The sequence below is a fragment of the Lichenostomus cassidix genome, chromosome 3 (genome assembly GCF_008360975.1).
Source record: "Lichenostomus cassidix isolate B80296 chromosome 3, HeHo_3.0, whole genome shotgun sequence".
Lineage (NCBI taxonomy): Eukaryota > Metazoa > Chordata > Aves > Passeriformes > Meliphagidae > Lichenostomus > Lichenostomus cassidix.
The window spans coordinates 10,650,014-10,667,640 of record NC_139483.1 but is presented as its reverse complement, the minus strand read 5'-3'; the positions used below and the strand labels follow the sequence as shown (position 1 = coordinate 10,667,640).

General features: G+C 44.8%; 1 protein-coding gene across 8 annotated transcripts in view; it reads right to left on the bottom strand.

The window, feature by feature from the left end:
• Positions 1–13,462, bottom strand: part of SLC8A1 (solute carrier family 8 member A1) — a 118,099-nt gene extending 104,637 nt beyond the window's left edge. For 6 of the 8 annotated variants that reach the window (XM_085054400.1, XM_085054405.1, XM_085054404.1 and 3 more), the window contains exon 1: positions 13,351–13,462. The gene's annotated coding sequence lies outside the window, so the exon portion shown is untranslated. Of the gene's footprint in view, positions 1–863; positions 2,045–13,350 lie in introns of those variants that run through there. The other 2 variants (XM_085054401.1, XM_085054402.1) reach the window with 2 other exon arrangements.
• Positions 13,463–17,627: the final 4,165 nt, after the last annotated feature.

Here is a 17,627-nt window from a genome sequence, read left to right as displayed (position 1 = left end):
GCTCTCTCCCACAGCAGCCTGCATCTCTCTGCAGTTGCTGGAGGAGGTTTCTGGGTATTGTCTGCATGTGCAGAGCAGAAAGGCAATTTGTCGCGGCGAAGAATGGGGTTAGTGGACTGTGGAGCCTTGAGCACAGGAGAGAATGGTGCAGGCCAATTGTCTGCTCAGTGCCTTGTGAAAAAAGACATCTGAACTGCTGCTCAGTTTAGAGGAGGGGGACACAAAGCCTCAGGCACTTCTTGCTTGAAAAAATTTCTGCCTTTTATTTCCTATAAGAGACAAGAGGTGAGGGTAATGTTTGGCTCAGCCAAAGCATGTTCATCTCCAAGGAGCTGTCCTACCACCCTTTCTTGTCCCTCTTTGGAACATCTCCTCAACAGAATACTTTGGTTTCAGGTGATGCTGGAGGATAAGCAGTGAGTCTGCTTTGGCTGGTTATCTCTGGTCATGGTTTTCCTCAAGTCCCTCAGGAGATGCCAGAGAGGTCCTGGAGAAGCAGATGGGTTGTCACCTCTGCTTGCCATCCATCTGTCTTTGCTCCTCTCTGCAGCAGACTCGAGCATGCGCTCCCTGAACATTCTCTGGCTCTCCTATGCATGTTCTTGGCAGAGACCTGGAGATCCCTGGAGAGTGGTGTTTCTAAAAAAGATGCTTAGAAACATCGTTTCCAGCCATTTGAGCACTTCCTTTCACTGACACCTTCAAACCTGCCTTTGCTGCTAGGGGGATAAATCAGGCATTTAGAAATGTGGCAGATGGAGTGGGACACAGCAGTGAGTAGGAAGGGCAGTTCTGTGTGCTGGACATCAATACATTTCTTTCTGAGCTCTCCAGGCAGTGCCTCCTTAACTGTTCCCAAGTACCTGGAATCCTGATGATCCCATGGAGGTCTGATTGCATGACAGCTGTCCATCAGCCAGCCAGGGGGCTTGGATGTGAAAGCTATCTTCTCCCCTGGAAAACTGAGAGTATAGACTGTACCCCAGGGAGGAGGCACTGTTCAATGGAATGCTGTGGCACACCTGTGAAAAATCGGTAGCATGTGATTTTCTGTCACTCCACTCCTTTGAGAGCCTGCAGAGGTAACTGGAGAAACCACACTTGTGCCACTTTTGAGCTTCCCCCCTGATATTTGCTCTGTGCTGTGCTTTATGCATGTTTAAACAATAAATCCAGAGCACTAATTCATGAGCATAGCGTTTAACAGCTTGGGAAAGAGTTTTCCTGGAAGAAGCATTGGCTGGCCAAATTTTGCAGAGAGCTGCTTATGTGTAGCAGACACAGAAGTGTATTTGCACTGGAAACCACCTGCTGCATAGGGACTGAAAGAAGGAGTAGTTAGAGGGCTGGATGTGAATTTCGGCAGCTCAGATATGAGGAGAGTTGCACAGATTTTTCAGACATCTAGGCTGAAGAACAAGCCACATATTCTTCTCTTCAAGTTCTGCTTCAGTGCCATACTTTTCTTTTTTGGAAAAAAAAGCCCCTGCTTTCTGGTCACCAGGCACATACAGGAAAAATTCAATATGTGCACAGAATGACTTCAGCAGCTGGGCTTATTGTGAGAGATGTACAAGGTGCAAACTGTCTCCTTACTCTTCTCAAAGGGCTAGGAACAAAAAAGCCTTCTGGCAGCTGTCAGTTGTCTCACCAGCAGTGCATGCTAATACCAGCACCTCACTTCCACTTCTCAGGCAAAAACCAGCGCCTAGCTGGAGTCACTGAATCACTGGAAAATGAAGGACCAGATGTCCCCTGCTGAACTGGCTGTTCCTTAGCATCTTTTCCCAACAAAACCATGACACCGATGAAGCTTTGTTTTGTTGTTACAAAACTGCAGAATGCAGGGACTGAAAATGCAGATGGAAGGTGAACTGAAATGTGTTTCCCAGTGAAAGCCATAGCCCAGTGACTCTGCTGCTTCCCTGCAAGGGGCCATGGCAGTGCAGCATGCCAGCCCTGGGGCAGCACTGCAACCAAATAGGCACTAGCACTCTCCACTTGACACTCCAGCCCTCTTCACCACCATTCCAAGGCTGTCAAAGCCTGGAAAAAGATTTATTTGAAAAAAAAAAATTCCCCTCCCCAAACCAGAATTAAAAAGTAACAAGTAATGTGTTCTCTGGATTTGTCTCCTGCTTTTGAAACCTAGAGTTTGGTGCTTTCCTATTTACTTGGCAACCAGAGGCAAGTTAAAAAACCATAAGAGTGATGAAATAGTAACCACGTGACTCCAGGAGCTGGGCTTTCCAGAAAAACAGAAGTGCAAGCACCATGTGGCACGGTCTGGGAGCTGTGTCCTGCAAACTGGGGACTGTGATGCTTCCTCAGCAGCTCTGGCCCTATTCCTCCTTTGATCCATGTGCAAGGTTCCCATAGTTACCAGTGGGAACTCAAGGCAAATCAGATGTAATGCATGGCTCTGGCTGTGGCCCCTGGTTGTGAAAGCAATTTGGCCTCCTCTGTGTCATCTGTTTGCCAGCCTTGAGCTAGGCTGGATATTCCAGGGAAAATAGCCTTTTTTTATTAAAAGTGAGATGTGACTGGCCTCAGCTGCACAAAGCACTGTATTTATATTTTATTTATGTATTCCAGGTCAAGAAAGTTGGTGGAACACCTTGTGAAAGCCAAGCCCATTAGGTGAGAGGTTGTGCAATGACTTCTCTTAAAGGGAAACTTTTCTTCACTACCGTGGGCTGTGCTGTCCTTGAGGGTGGTCAGAAACATTCCCTGACTCCTTGCTGCTTTGACTTCACCAACCTCTCCCTCAGCTCTGCCTTTTTCTCCTCCAAGTGGCCTTTCCTGGTGAGGTGTCCCTCCAGCATGGAACAGCCCTGCCAGAGATGAGTCCTGGGGACAGAGGAACATGTTGTTTGCTGTTACCAGTCAATTTTAGGCCACAAGGACCCATGTGGCTGGAGTTTCTGTGCTCCTTGGTCTTCCCAAGGCACCTTGCAGAAATCCTGGATCCTTGCTCCTTGTTGACTTCCCCCTGGAACAGCTGAGACAGCAGCAGGGTTCTCATCCCAGTTTCCTTCCCCACAGCTTAGAAGTTAGTCCAGTGGCCAGGGACTCTCACTTGTGCACTCACAGATCTTGCTGTTTTGGCACCGTTTGCTCTATTTCTTCTATTTTCTTCTGAAGACATATGAATCAAAAGGCTTATCCTCTGTACTGCATGCTAGAGCAGCACTGAGGCAGAAACCAATGCTGCTCTAAACATGGGAATTGAAGCACTGCATGTAAAGAGAATTTACCAAGAAAAGACCAGAAGAAAGAAACAAGAAAACCAGACGTAACTTCCTGATTACATAGTGGTTATGTGTTTGGGGATTTTGCTGGACACTTTGGAGAAATGAAAGTGCACCACTTGTAAGACCAGATTCTCCTTTCATATTTCTCCACTGTCGCATGCTAGAATTTCCCCCTTGGAATTTCAAGCATGGCCTGTTTAAAAGCTGCTCTGAGCTGAATGTTTTTATCGTGGCTTTCTGGATTGTAGTGGTGCTTTAAAATGTTTGTGGATTCTCCTTTGCCACCTGCCTCATGGTTAGAAATCCCCAAGTCCCTTATGGAAATCTTCTGCTCTATTGGGAAGCTGTACCCACTGTGTCTGAAACCTGTTTTGGTTCTGAGGCTGTAGAACCAATTCACAGAGCAGTGTCTTACAGGGCTGATGGGAATTCAGGGCTTCCTCTTTCATCCAGCTCCCTTCCATGTGCACCTCAGTCACTCAGAAAGTTTCTGCCTCCTGCACCTCAAGATACCAGTGTAGTATTTTGGTGTTTCTGTATGGCCAGTGGCATCAGGAAAGCAGGCAAGAGCTGCAGAAGGAATAGGAGAAGTGAGAGGTCTAGAAGACATGATTTGAGGAGAAACATTGCAGGAATGCAAGCTGACAAGTCAAGAGGAGACATATATCCTTGCACATCTGAAAGAGTAGATGCTTTCCATTCCTTCTGTCGACAAGATCAGAAGTCAGGGGGTTAAACTACAGGCAGGGATACTGAAATTTGGCACAAAGAAAAGCTTTCTATAGTCATGAGAGTTATGATGTAGGCAGCTGGGCTGTCTGTAGAGAGGGAGAAGTGTGTATTTTATCACTGAAAGGTTTTAAGATCAGGATGAGCAATCCTCTGTTGAGTTCAGATCAGCTGTAGGTGACCTAGCTCTCAACATTTCACCAGAAAGATGTATCTGAGAGATGAACAATCAGGAGACATTCAGCTCATCACAAAGAGGAAACCAAGGCTGTGATTAGGCTGAAAGGAAAGAAAAAACACTTTTAGGCTTTGGACAAAAATTTGGTGTTGCAGAAGAGTCAGAGCACTGGAAATTAGGCCATGCTGGGAAAGCATAGTGAAGTCTAATCAGCAATACTATCCAAATTCATGCAACCTGGGAGCAGACCAACCTTGGTTCCAGGCTGGCAGCCAATTTCCTGGGTGGATGAGCCATTTAGCTCAAAGAACCAGGGACGAGAGATGATTGCTGCTCTGAAGCCCATGGAATATCCCACTTGGGTTTTGTCCTATCAAGGTTTGTTCCAGGCTGTCCTGGTTTGGTAATGGTATTCCCCAATTTAGTACTCCCACTAGAAGCACTCCTCCCTCCAACTGGAGGCACAAAAGGCAAAGATCATGGACTGAGATAAGAACAATTTACTGGAAACAGCAGAGAGATAAGAAAACGAATGCTAACAGCAACAATGTTAATTTAAAAAGTGTACAAAAGAGAGAGAATGATTCACATGCCAATATGCTCACAAGAGAGCCATTTTTTGCACAGACAGATAGTGATAGAACAAAGCTAATTGTTTTAAACTAAAAGAGAAGAGATTTAGATTAGATGTTTATAAGAAATTCTTTACTGTGAGGCTGGTGAGGCACTGGCACAGGTTGCCCAGAGAAGCTGTGGATGCCTCATCCCTGGAAGTGTTTCTGGCCAGGTTGGATGGGGCTTTGAGCAAACTGGTCTCATGGAAGGTGTCCCTCCCCATATCAGAGGGATTGGAACTGGATGATTCTAACCCAAACCATTCTGTGATCTCATGATTCTGTGAAAATAGTATCTTTGGTTAAGCCTGACTTATGGCTGGCTAACAACATGAAATTAGGGTATGAGAAGCTACCAGAAGCTGCAGATTGTAAGAAGAGGGGTGATATACATGCAGCCAAGCGTGTCTGATCAGCAGTTACACTGACTAGACAGCAGCAGGAAAAATGGCAGAAAAGAGGAACATTGCCTGTAACAAAGGCAGGGTACCAGCTTAATCACTGGCTTGTCTAGGGCAGAGGGACAGGATAAAGAAGCAGAAACTGGGAGGAATAAAAGAGGCAAACCCCAAACATAAGGTAAAGCAGATGACACAGTCAGGACTGATGTGGGGCTGTTGGTCAGCTGCGTGCTTAATTTAGGACAACATGATGAATGAGTGAGGCTGTACCTGAAGTCAGTCAGGTCCCAAGCATCTGCCACATCCAGCACACCTCCAGCTCCTCATAGAGCCTGACTCAGCACAGGGCTTTCCTGCAGATGGCTTTGTGTGGCAAAGACCCAGCTGAAGTGTCTGCATAAGGCACTGCCACAAAAGAAAGGACACACGTCAAATGACATCTTCTCCCAAGACAAGAAATGAAGTCACAACTCAGGATGAAGGCAGGGCATTTGTGCTGATGAAACATCAACTTTATTAAGGTTAGAGCCTTCAAACTTGTCTTGTTCTGTGGTTTTCCACAAGCTGCGTACATCAAGGCACGTTTCAAGATAATCAGACTGCCTGTTTCAAAGAGAAGAATGTTAAAATTTGGCATGTTCTTATCAACAGGGACAGAAAATGTCTAGAAAACATCACTAGTGGCACAGGTTGTAATGCCTACCAACTTGGCTTGCTTAGTAGCCTTCTTCTAGATCTGTGCATCAAAGTGTGCTCAAAAAGAGTCTGCCTGGTTAGTTTTCAGGTAAGGACATTGAAATTAAGGGTAAAAGGCCAAATACTTTTTTAGTGCATTATTGTGGTGGTACATTTCAGGCATTTTAACACATTAAGGCCCTTTCCAGGTACACATGAAGAAAGTGCACATCTAGACAGATTTGTCCTGGCCTCTAAAAATGTGAGGACTCTCACTGAATTATGGATCCTCTAGCTAGGTCTTTGGTAATCTATTTTGGAGATTTTAAGAATCTAGTTAGGGGCTGGCTCATTTTTCTAAAATAGTCATGATGTTTCCTGAATCTTAACCAGTGATTGCTAATTTAACAGACAAATCATTGCCCACTAGGCAGATTTTCAGTGACAAGAAGTACGAAGATTTCTCACCTTTTGTAATAAAAGCTTCACATCCTGTACAAAATGTTCTCCTCCACGTGATCCCCATAGACATTTCCCTGGTCGTCATACACACTCACAGCAGACAACCTTCAAGATTAACTCTTTTGTCAAGATTAATTTGGACATATGTCACACTTCAGGGGAAGGGTAAGGTTATCAGCAAGGCTCTGAAAAGCTCTAAGTGTCAGTTACTCTTGCTCTCAGAACTTCACTTCGGATCAAATCAACTCAAGCCAAAAGGCAAATCTCTCAGTTATCAAGGAAGATGCTTTGTGGAGCATCTATTTTCCATAACCAGTGGCAAAAAGAGCAGGATCACAGGATGTTTTAGGTTGAAAAAGACCTCTAGGATCATGAGTCCAGCTGTTAACCTAACACCCCAAAGTCCACCACTAAACCATGACCCAAGCACCATGCCTACATGTCTTTTCAATACCTTCAGGAATTGTGACTCCACCATCTCCTAAATAATTAAACAGGACTTGTCCTGATACTGAGGCCTGGGGAACACTCCTAATGACGAGAGAAACTTTTTAATGCATTTGTTTTCCAAGCAGTGCTGTGGACTAAGCCCAGGACAGAACATGGCAGGAACACCACAAGTGCAGGATATAATACAAGGGTCCACTGTGGTGCTTGTGTGGACCCTTTAACACAAAAAAACAAAGGGTTTTTTTGTGTTGAAACCTTGGAGTAATGCGGCCAGAGAGTGAAGGGAGAACACCTTTTACAGCACCTTTCACATCTCTCTTTTTGTAGTATTTTCCCCCCATGAATTAAGGCTACCAAGAACATTTGGAAAACATACTAGATTTCTACAAAGAATTGGCTCATCAGCAACTTGGAAAAACATATGTAAGAGTTAAATGCTAGAAATTAAACTTTTCTCCTTGGTCAGAAAAGGGTTTCTGCCCTATGCATGTGGCTTACATGTGAAAGATGTCACAGCAGGCAGCAGAGCAGCAGTAAACATCACTCTCCTGGACACTCAATAAAAATGGGGACCTGCTTATCCAGATAAAGATAGGGTGATCCAGAACATCTGTCTTGCTCCCGAATTGGGCATTTTTCCTGGAGAGAAAATGCTTTCAGAGCCTTGCTTCAAGTAGCTATGTTCTAGATCTGGGAGTTCATCTTGAAATAATAGTTGGCAGCCCAAAGTGATGTAACATTTAGCATGCTTTAAAGGACCATATGGAATAAGTTACACTGGAATAAAACAAACACCAGTCTCTCACTTCCAGTGTTATTGTTAACAACTTTTTGGGCTGTGTGTATTTTTCAGCAGCAGGGATGAGTCACTAAATAACAGGATAATACCATGGATCACTAGCATGTTGTGGTCTGTGGCCACAGGAAGGGTTTACTTTTATTGTGTACATGTTGGCAGTCTCAGCACACCAGCAGCAAATCCAGAAGTTTATTGCTGTGTCTAGGGCAGAAGCATAAGATCTCTGCTTGGAGCCTTTCCGTAAGCCAAAAAAATAACATGGGATATTTCTCCTATCATGCTTGCCAGACTGCAGCAAAAGCAATGAGCTGGGAATTAGATGCTGGGAAAGTAGTTGTCACCTTGGATTTGCTTCCTCGGTGCGTGGATATGGCAAATGCTGGTGCTGGGAGGAGGCTCTTTCCAAAGGGGTGGGATCTCTGTTCCCACACTAAAGCCTGAGCCTTGTGCCTGGTCTTCTCTTTTAGGGACAGGGGCCAAATCAAGCTGGTTTGGAAGGGTGAAGAGATTGAAGGGCAGGAGATGAGACTTGTATATCAAACCCTAGGCTCTTGCAGGAATCCTGAGTGGGGTGAGATCTGCCTCAGGTGGACAAGCAGGTGCCATCAGCTGCTTTGTGACTCCTCAGGCTTCTCTGCCTGAGGCTGAAACTGTGCCCAAGTCACTGTGGCCCAGGCCCCTTCATCATCTCCACAGAGCTCACTCTTGCTCAGGAATCCTGGCTTCCTAAGGCTTGTTGAACATTGCTCAGCATCTTGGGGAGATCTCCCTGTAGCCTGGGAGACCTCGGTGTCTGGAGGGGTGTGGCAGCCAGGAGAGCACATGGCTGTGACCTGAAGGTTATTCTGTACCTCCTCACATCCTTGTCGGAAGGAGGGGGAAGGGAAACTCTTCCAGGCAGAAGGGGTTCCTCCTGACTGAGAAAATGGCCAAGGAAGCCATCAGGTACTAGTGTTATTGGGGTGGGTGGTTCCACATGAATTGTTTCTTTATCTCTTCTGTCATTCAGTATTGTTGCTGTTACTGTTCATTTTCTTATTTCATTGCTGTTTCCAGTAAATTGCTCTTTATCTTGACCCATGGTCTTTGCCTTTTATGCCTCCAATTGGAGGGGAGAGGGAGCAGCACAGAGTGGTTTTGGGGGGTGTGTTAAATTGGGGAGGACCATTCCTAAACCACAATAAGGCAGCATTTCCTGTGCCATTTCCAAGAGGGACTCAAGGAAACCTTTGCCTTGCAAGGGGGCATAGAAAGGCAGCAAAAGTTTTGCAGGTTCTATTCCTGCATTTTCCATGTTTTGTCATTTTTACATTTTCACATTTTCCTCTATTTTCCTGCTTTTGCTCATATAAGAGGGGAAAAAAAATCCAATGTGATGTTCCAATGAGAGGAAGGAACATCTCTCTGGAAGAGCAGGAAATGATGTGTGGTGGTGTCATGCAGGGTTAGTCTGCAACCCCCAGGGCACACTGTGGTCTGCAAGATAACCTGGGAAACATCACAGCGACAAAACTTCTGGTGAAACTCATCCTGTGCAGAGTTTGAAAGCCCTGGGGGACTGAAGGTAGGAAAAAGATTTTGTATACTGTTCGGTGCACTTTATTCCCACGAGGAGTAAAGCAACCCAAGTGCTGAATCTCCCAGCTTGGCAGGGGAAAATCTATACCTGAGCAGCTCTTCTTGGCAGAAGAAGTTCCTGAGCATTCGTCCTTTTTGGTATTTGCAGATAAGTCATTCATCATTGTTAAGCTGAATGAAATCCAAACTAGTGTTCCCACTCTACCTTCACCCAATACTCACATTTTCCAGAATACCAATTCTGCGAGCATTTTCCTTCTCCTGTGCCCACCTTTCTCTATAAATAAACAGATATGGAATCTTCCAGAGTGAAATGCACATCTTCTTCTCTTCTCTTCTCTTCTCTTCTCTTCTCTTCTCTTCTCTTCTCTTCTCTTCTCTTCTCTTCTCTTCTCTTCTCTTCTCTTCTTTTTTTTTCTCTTCTCATTTCTCTTCTCTTTTTTTCTCTTCTCTTTTTTCCTCTTCTCTTTTTTCCTCTCCCTCTCCCTCTCCCTCTCCCTCTCCCTCTCCCTCTCCCTCTCCCTCTCCCTCTCCCTCTCCCTCTCCCTCCCCCTCTCCCTTTCCCTCTCCCTCTCCCTCTCCCTCTCCTCATGTCTCTGGAAATGACTCAGCCAGACAGATCACAAACTGAAACCTGCATTTTATAATAGTGTCAGAGTTCAGCATTCCAAGGATTTAGGAAAGATCCTAAAAACAAACATCCCAAACTCAGGAGGAAGTTCAGCATTAAATATAAGAGAAATCCAAATATGTTGAAGTATGGAAATCAAAATAACGTCAGCTTTGCCCTGCAGTGACCCCATGCAATAAGAATACATCTATGATTAGATAACACTGACGGTTGGAGCCCTAAATAGGAATAAACTGAATTTTGAAGACCTCAAGATTTACTGCATCGTTGCTAGGTGTCCTCCCGTGTGTTATCAGAATAATAGTGAGTTCCTCAAAGGATCAACACCAGAATGAATGTCCGCTCATAAATTGCTATCAATTGTCAGAAACAATTCACCTACAAATTAATTAGTAGTACAAATTAATTAGTAGTACAAATTTTTACCTATTCACCTATAAATTGTCAGAAAACACCACCACTGCTTAAGGCTGTCTTGTTGCCTCTCCCCATAAGAATAGGAAGATGATGTTTTTGCAAGAAAACCAATGAAGACAACTGGACATTTTCAGATTTTTTTTTTTTTAATAGGCCCTTATTTCTGGGCCAAATCAGCTTTCAATTGGCAGAAGTGTCTTCAGGTTTCTAGGCTGGGAGCAGGCAGAGCCACTGCACAAAGCCCATTTTGCTAGGACATAGAAAATAATGTGTGTCTGGCCAGAGAAGTGGATCAGTCTGTCAGTGTGTCCTCAGAATCTGCTCCAATCTTCTGACTTCCTAGAGAAAAGACAGAGATGGTGTCCAAACACCATCCTTCAGGAATAACCATAAAAACATTGAGGTGTCCAGAGCAGGAGAATATACAGTGAGTTTACTTCAAGTCAGAGCCAGTTTGCAAAATCCTTACTGAGTGAATTCAGGGTCCAGCTCTGCTCTCTGATTTCTTTTTGGGGATGCTCTTTTCCTGGGTGCACTGTAAATCACAAAGGTGGCTTTCCCTTCTCACATGAAAGTCAGAATTCAGGGGCTAATTGTGGATGTCTGCTGCAGAGACTTTTTTCAGATGTGTTGTCTGAAAACCAAGCGTGTTTGGCTTTTTTTCTTTTTTTAAAAGACACTAAGGTTTGGGAACACAAACCCCCAGTGCATCCAGAACTCCTGTGAGCCTTTGGCTCCTTTCATGAGACACAGAACACATTCCTGCTCCCTCCAAGTGCCACTGGGGCGAGGACAGCTTTACCCTTGTCAAAGGCCAGCAGGAGTAAGCACAGAGCTCAGCTTTGCCCTTGATCCTTCACCACTGGTGTTCGTGCTGCCCCGGCTGAGCTCGGCAGCCTGGCTGAGGCTGATTGTGAGAAAGAGCAGAGCTCCCCCTTCCCCCTCTGCTCCTGCACTCTGGCAGAGAATGGAGCGTGGGAGGACCTCGCGGCGGATGCTCGGAGACTGCAGCTCTCATAATGCCTAGTCACTTATAAAAGATGCTAGTGATACTATCACTCATGCTTTATGTGGCTCTTTATAATAATGGCTGGGGTCTCTGGATGAGATCCCATCAGCTCTGCGCCAGGGACCAAACAAATCCCAGCAATACTGATCAAGAGTAAATATTAATAATAGCCAGCATATCGATAATAATAATAAATATTAGTGATAACACAGCCTGCCTGCAAATGCTCCTGATGGAGGGAGGGGAGGGGGAGCACAAAGGGCAGTCTGCCTTGGGGCTGGGAACCAAGAGATGATGGGAACCATGAGATGACTCATGCCACCAGGGCTTTGTCTACCAGGCCTCGCTGCCCCAGGCCTTGGACCAAATGGAAACAGCAAATTAAATAAGTCGCAGCTTTTCCCGCTCCATCCTGCCATCCTCTTCCTGGCCTGCCCAGCACAGCTGGTGGATAGCACCTTGCTCAGGGACCACACTTATCAGCTGCTCTTTGTCTCTGGAGGGAAGGAAAGCTCATAGTCTGGCAGGGGGTAAAGGAGAAAAAATGAGAAAGAACTTCTATACACCAGCAGGGTCACAGCAACCTGTGAACCAGGACCATATCCAATAGAAAAGGGAAAGCAATCTGAGTAAGAGTGAAATGCTGAAATGATATTTCATAGCATTTGACAGCTAAAAGGTTTATTTCTTAGTGACTCACTGCCAATTTAAAAGCTCTCTATTGACCCCAATTATTTAAAGATTGATTTCTGTGCTAGCATTTCTATAGGCAGGTGACATGGGTTTAAAAGGTACATCTCAATAGAACCAAACGTTTGCCTGACACTGACAAAGGAAACCAGACAAAGAGAAGATGAGCATTTCAGTGAGTGTGAAAACTGAGAAAGTGGGAATATCTGTGGAGATGCTGGCTAAATAAGGGAAAATGAGGGCATGGGCCCTCTCAACTGCAGACTCTGCTATGGGGTAACAAGCAAACACTTCCATTATGTTCTTCTTATGTAAGGACAAGGGAAAGCATTTTCATTCATGAATGGAAATGTTTATGACATTTGTGGTCTAGTGATTTCCCTTTATGATCATCCTTCATATCTCTGGAAATCTCCTACAATTTCAGTCATACTGTTGATATTATTTTCAGTTCTTTCTGTATAATTTCACTTCACCTGCTCTGATGGTTTTTTTCCAGTCTATTAACCACTTGAAAAATGACAAAGCTTTACCTAAAACTTTGCAGTGGGACTATGAATACAGTATTATAACACCTGAAAACACACAAACTGTTACCCCAAAACCATTCACTAGCATTTAAAGAAAAACCTCATGTTTAACTGTACTACCACATACCAAGAAAATTTTAAACCAAGGCTATAAAAAGCTCTTTTTTTTTTTTTTTTTGTGCTCTTTTTAACAAAACACTTGGTGAAGAAAGCCTTTCTGCCAAGGCTATACTCTGTTTCTTTGACAGTGCCCAATTCCCAGAGCTGACACATTTCTGTGCTAGTTTGAAGGAGAACCTATTACTTCAGTACTTTGGAAATATTCACAATAGCACACAGCTGTTTTCGCTGGAGCTGACTTTCACAACACCGAAATGGCAGTTAAACTGTACCAAAAATCCTTGCACAGGATGTAATCAACCTCAAATCTACAGAGAAACACTGGGAAACTGCCTTCAAGTGCCAAGAAAAACAACAGTCGTTTACAACGAGCTCTTCCTAATGTCCAGTCAGCTCAACCCAAGCGAAACATGTTTCTCAAAACGAAAGTAGCGCAGACCAGAGAAGAAAAAGCCCTTGACTTTTTAAATGAATTTTTCTAAATAGAAACACAGAGAGCCTCTGACACTGGCAACCACCACTGCTCCTTCCTGCCCACTGAAGCTGTGTCATGACTCAGTCTGTAAATCCAGTTCTTGAGTGATAAAATTTTTGTTTTCCAGCATTTTTCCCTTGCCTCCTTCAGACACTTGGAAAGTTCCCGTCCCTCCAGCGGCAAAGCTGTTATATGTCATGTTCCCTACTCAGGGAGCTTAACCATTATCCAGCTATTGGAGCCATCCCATTGCCCCAGATTTATGGCTTTTCCCAGGATGTCAGTCCAACCGAATCCCCAGGTGTTCCCAAGAAATGCCTGAGTTGCTTTTCACTTACCCCAGCCGAGGCTCAGCAGCAGTGGGCAATGCAGAATGGAAAAAAGCCCTCATATGATAGTGTCTCTATATTTACCAGAAAGAAGGGAGCTGGGGTGCTTGTCCTTTAAGTGTCTCTAAAGATGGTTTGCATAGCTGGATCTCAGCTTATCTATGCTTTTCTGCTTTTGCTTCCATACATGGATCTGTTCCCAACAGTAACTCCAAGCTGTCGAAAAGAAGCTATCTGGCAGCTTTCAGCTTCATCTGACACGTAAATGAGCGCGAATAAATAATTACATTTTCTGCCGTCTCCTTTTTAAAAATTATTTTATTTGTACCTCAGGACACCTTTTCTTTTTTTCCTTCCCCTCAGATCAACATTTTTCTATTTTTCCCAAAATAATTCCTAGGGGAAGGCAAACAGAAATGACCCAGGCAGATTTTTCTTCTCCCTTTCCCGCAGGCTCACATAATTTTATTCTCATAAATTTTTTTTTTCTTTCTTTCTGTCTTTTTTTTTTTTCTTTTTTCCATTTGCTTTCCTTATAGGTCAGAGTTTTGCATGTTTGCTGCTTGGAACCATGTCAAAGAAATATACATCATGTCTGTAGCAAAGGAAGGTTAAAAGTCAAATTTTTGGAGAGAGAGAATACAGCTGAGCCACGTGACTGCTCCCAGATTAGCAGCAGTAGCAGGAGTGAGCATTCCTCTGATATTACAGTAGCCACCGTGGGACATGCCTGAAACACTGAAGAGGGAAGCTGCAGTTTGGAAGCCTCCTGCAGATGTATTTATGAATAAATCACTCCTTGCTCTCCTTCCTATCTTTCTAGGTACTTTCCTACTTCCTTGGTTTCAGTTTCAGAAAGGGCTGATAAAGAACAGAAATGGGAGGGAGCCCTCTGGCACAGGGCAGGAAAGAAGTCCTGTAATTACCCTTAACTCTGCCCTTTGTAATCTTTGCTGTGCAAATGGAAATATTAAGGGCTCCAGTGAAAGGGGAAGACTAAATAGATGTCTTTATTATTATTTGTTATAGTGGCATATAGGAGTAAAAGAGATATTAGTGAGCTAATCAATTCCTTCATACTCTGCTCCCTGGATGAAAGAAAACTGGTGAAAGGCATATTGAGAGAGATTTAAGATATCTAAGGCTGAATGTAGGTGACCCTGTTCAGGCCACTTGCATGGAAAATGGAATCCTCAAACGTGGTGGCTTTGATTCATTGCAGGACATGGAAATTCCTTGTATATTCCCACACACCAGTGACCTTGACTGTTTGAGATTTTTCCTAAACATCTGTTGAGCACTAGGCGGAAGAAAAGTTTTTTAAAGAGCTCACCAGCTCCGCCTTTGCAATTAATGATAAACTACATTTTCTGCGTTACAAATCGCCCAATTAGAAATGCTGCTTCAAATGGCACATTTGACTCCTGCTGTTTGCTGTCTTGGGAATTGGAGCGAATATGTGTGGGAGTGTGTGTATAAATGGGGATCTGGGGAGATTTCCAGCACCTCCCCAGCATCCAGAACAGACAGCCTCCCTGGGAGCACATCCCAGAGCAAGTAGAAGGCCCATGGAAGCATGCAACAAGCAATGGAACATTGCAAAAGGAATGTCTTGGAAAAGATGAGTAGGTGTGAAGGAGACCCTCCAGGTTACAGCCACACAGCCCAAATGATCCTCACCTGCTGTTTGGGGTGGTGGAGAGGAACGGGATGAGAAAAATTCCTTTTGGAAATCTGTCCTGGAGTTTCTCCAGCCTTTCAAGAGCAGGAGGCAAGCTCATCCTAGGAAGGTACATGAACTGGAATATCACCGTTGCCTGTTAGACATGCCTGGTGACTCAGGAGGTCTATGCTCTAATGCAAATGAGAACATGATTCAGCAAAGTGTTTAAATTCCTGCTTAATTAGAAATATTGAATAACACTTTTGACTCCCCTGGAGTTATTAATGTGATTTTTATTCTATGCTCTACTAGGTTGCCCAGATATGGACATGAAGCTGCCATGAAGCAGCGTGAAAAATAAACAAGATTTGGCACTCACATTTGAGTGTATTTATGTCTCACAAATGTCTTACTATTAGGTATTGCTCCTAGAAGGTCTTAAGGCCAACAAAAATGGTCTAAGATGAGAAAGACTCAATGCATTGCAAGGATCCTCCTTTCCATGAGGGAAATGTTGAAAACCAGAGGTGTCCATGGTGTTCAGTGCCAAATCAAAACTGAGGTGGCTTTGAGAAAAAGCTGCACTCAGAGTTTCAGTAGCTACAAGGACAAGGGAGTGGGCTGTTTTCTGGCTTTGATCTGCCTTTTGGCACAGTGGCTGCGTGTCACCCTCTAGATGGGTGACACCACCCTCTTTAAACTCTGCTCCCCACAGAGTGCAGCCAAAGAGCCTCTCAGATTTTCCATGGAGAGGTTTTTCCATTCTTCCCTGCTGGGAGAGGTGAAGTTTCTATCAGGGTGGTGATAAGGTGAAAGGCATTTTCCTCAAGCGAAAGAAAGAGCAGACAGCAGTGTTGCCAAGCACCAAGTGGGCCACAGGAAGATGGAAATAAAGCACCTTTGACCTTCGTGCCCACTGACTTCTCCTCCCCAGAAAAGCAGGACAGGGGGATAAAGTCCATCTTTGGGGGTGAGACATGTAGGGGACATCAGCAGCTCTGTCAGGCTAGGCACCAGCTGGACTTGCAGCGGTGATGGTGAGTGCAGGGCTGGGTCAGGACTGGTGTCTGTGCCAGCTGAGGGTGGTGAGGTTTCATCTGCTGAAGCCCTGGGCATCTCCCCACCACCTGGGTCCCCTCCCAGAGCCGTACACCTTCCCAGGGAAAATCCTCCCCAGCCTCTCATGCAGCATTTGGGTGCTGCATCCCCAGGACAGTGCTCCAGGAGGTTGTGCTTTTTTGTGCTGCCTGTCCTCTGCCTGCCACCATCAATGCTGCAGCCACAGAGAGACACAGGGCCTTGGTCTTCAGAAACACGTGTGCTCTTCCCCATGCTGTGTGCTGCAGTTCCGAGCCACCAAAGAGGTGTTGAAGTGCCTTTTATGAATATCAATGTGGATTTCGTAAGAGTGATTTAAATATAGCTGCCTGCTTTCCTGGGAGACCCTGTAGCTGTATTCTCACTGCAGCAAAAGCTGTACCATCTGCCCAGCATTCGCAGCCGCTTCCCAAAGACCGCCAGGGACTTGTCATTCTGCATTTGGCTTGCTCAGGGTTCCAAAATGAAGGCTTTCTGGGGAGGAAGGATGGATGGGCAGGCTCCAGCATGTTCAGATGTGTAGCTCAGGTGCGTTTATGTGGCACTGTGTGCTGGGAAAGCTGGACACAGCCCTGAGCAACCTGAGCTAATGTGGAAGCCAGCCCAGCTCTGAGCAGGGGCTGGACCTCCAGAGGTCCCTCACAACCTTAAATATCCTGTGGTTCAGTGAGAAATTCAGTTTAGTATGTAACCATATGGTAGAGGAATAGCAAGGAAATCTGAACTCCTAGGGCACCTGCAACATTTTCTGTCTTCCTCTTGTTTTTTGTGACTACCTTCAAGCTTTTGAAGTGTGGTTCAGCTCTCATTCCACATCCATGGCTTGTCTCCAGTGTTGCTTGAACCTTACTGCTCTGCAAGTGAAAATCCACTACTTCCCCCCTTTTTTTTTAAAGCAAAGTGATTAAAATGCAGTTGGGCCTGTGCCCAGGTAAAGCACAAGAAAGTCAGGCAGTCATTCTTTCCTTGTGTTAAGTATGTAAAGCTTTGCAAGCGAATAAGACTTTTTCTGTTTAGGGTAAGCAAATATGCCTTGAACCTGGGGAGTGTCCAATTCTTAGTGATTGTTTATTTCACCAAGGCATAAATTACTGTGCCTTCAGGACAAAGCTAATAGAAAAAATGCTAATTAGTGCTGGTCAAAAATTTTCCAGTGGAACATTTTTCTGTCAGAAACTCTCCTTATTAGTCAAAGTTTAAATGTTCCAGAAGAACATGTTGGTTTTGCTGAGCCCCAGGGTGAGCTGAGGTGGGGTGGGAGTAAGGAAAGAGGGAATCCATCAAAACCCTTTTGCTGATCCCCTGACAATCTATCTGCTTGCCTGTTGGTCTTGTAGTACTGCTAAGGATTGGAGTTTGGGGCAATCTGCCATGCAGAAAACATGCTGACGGACAAGTCGTGATAATTCCTATTTCCTGGATGGGAGCTGTAAATACAGAAGTCAGGGAGCCTGTCACATCTCCCCAGTTCCCTTCCACTGGACACCAGCCTGGGAACATCCATGCAGAATGGCATATCAGCATT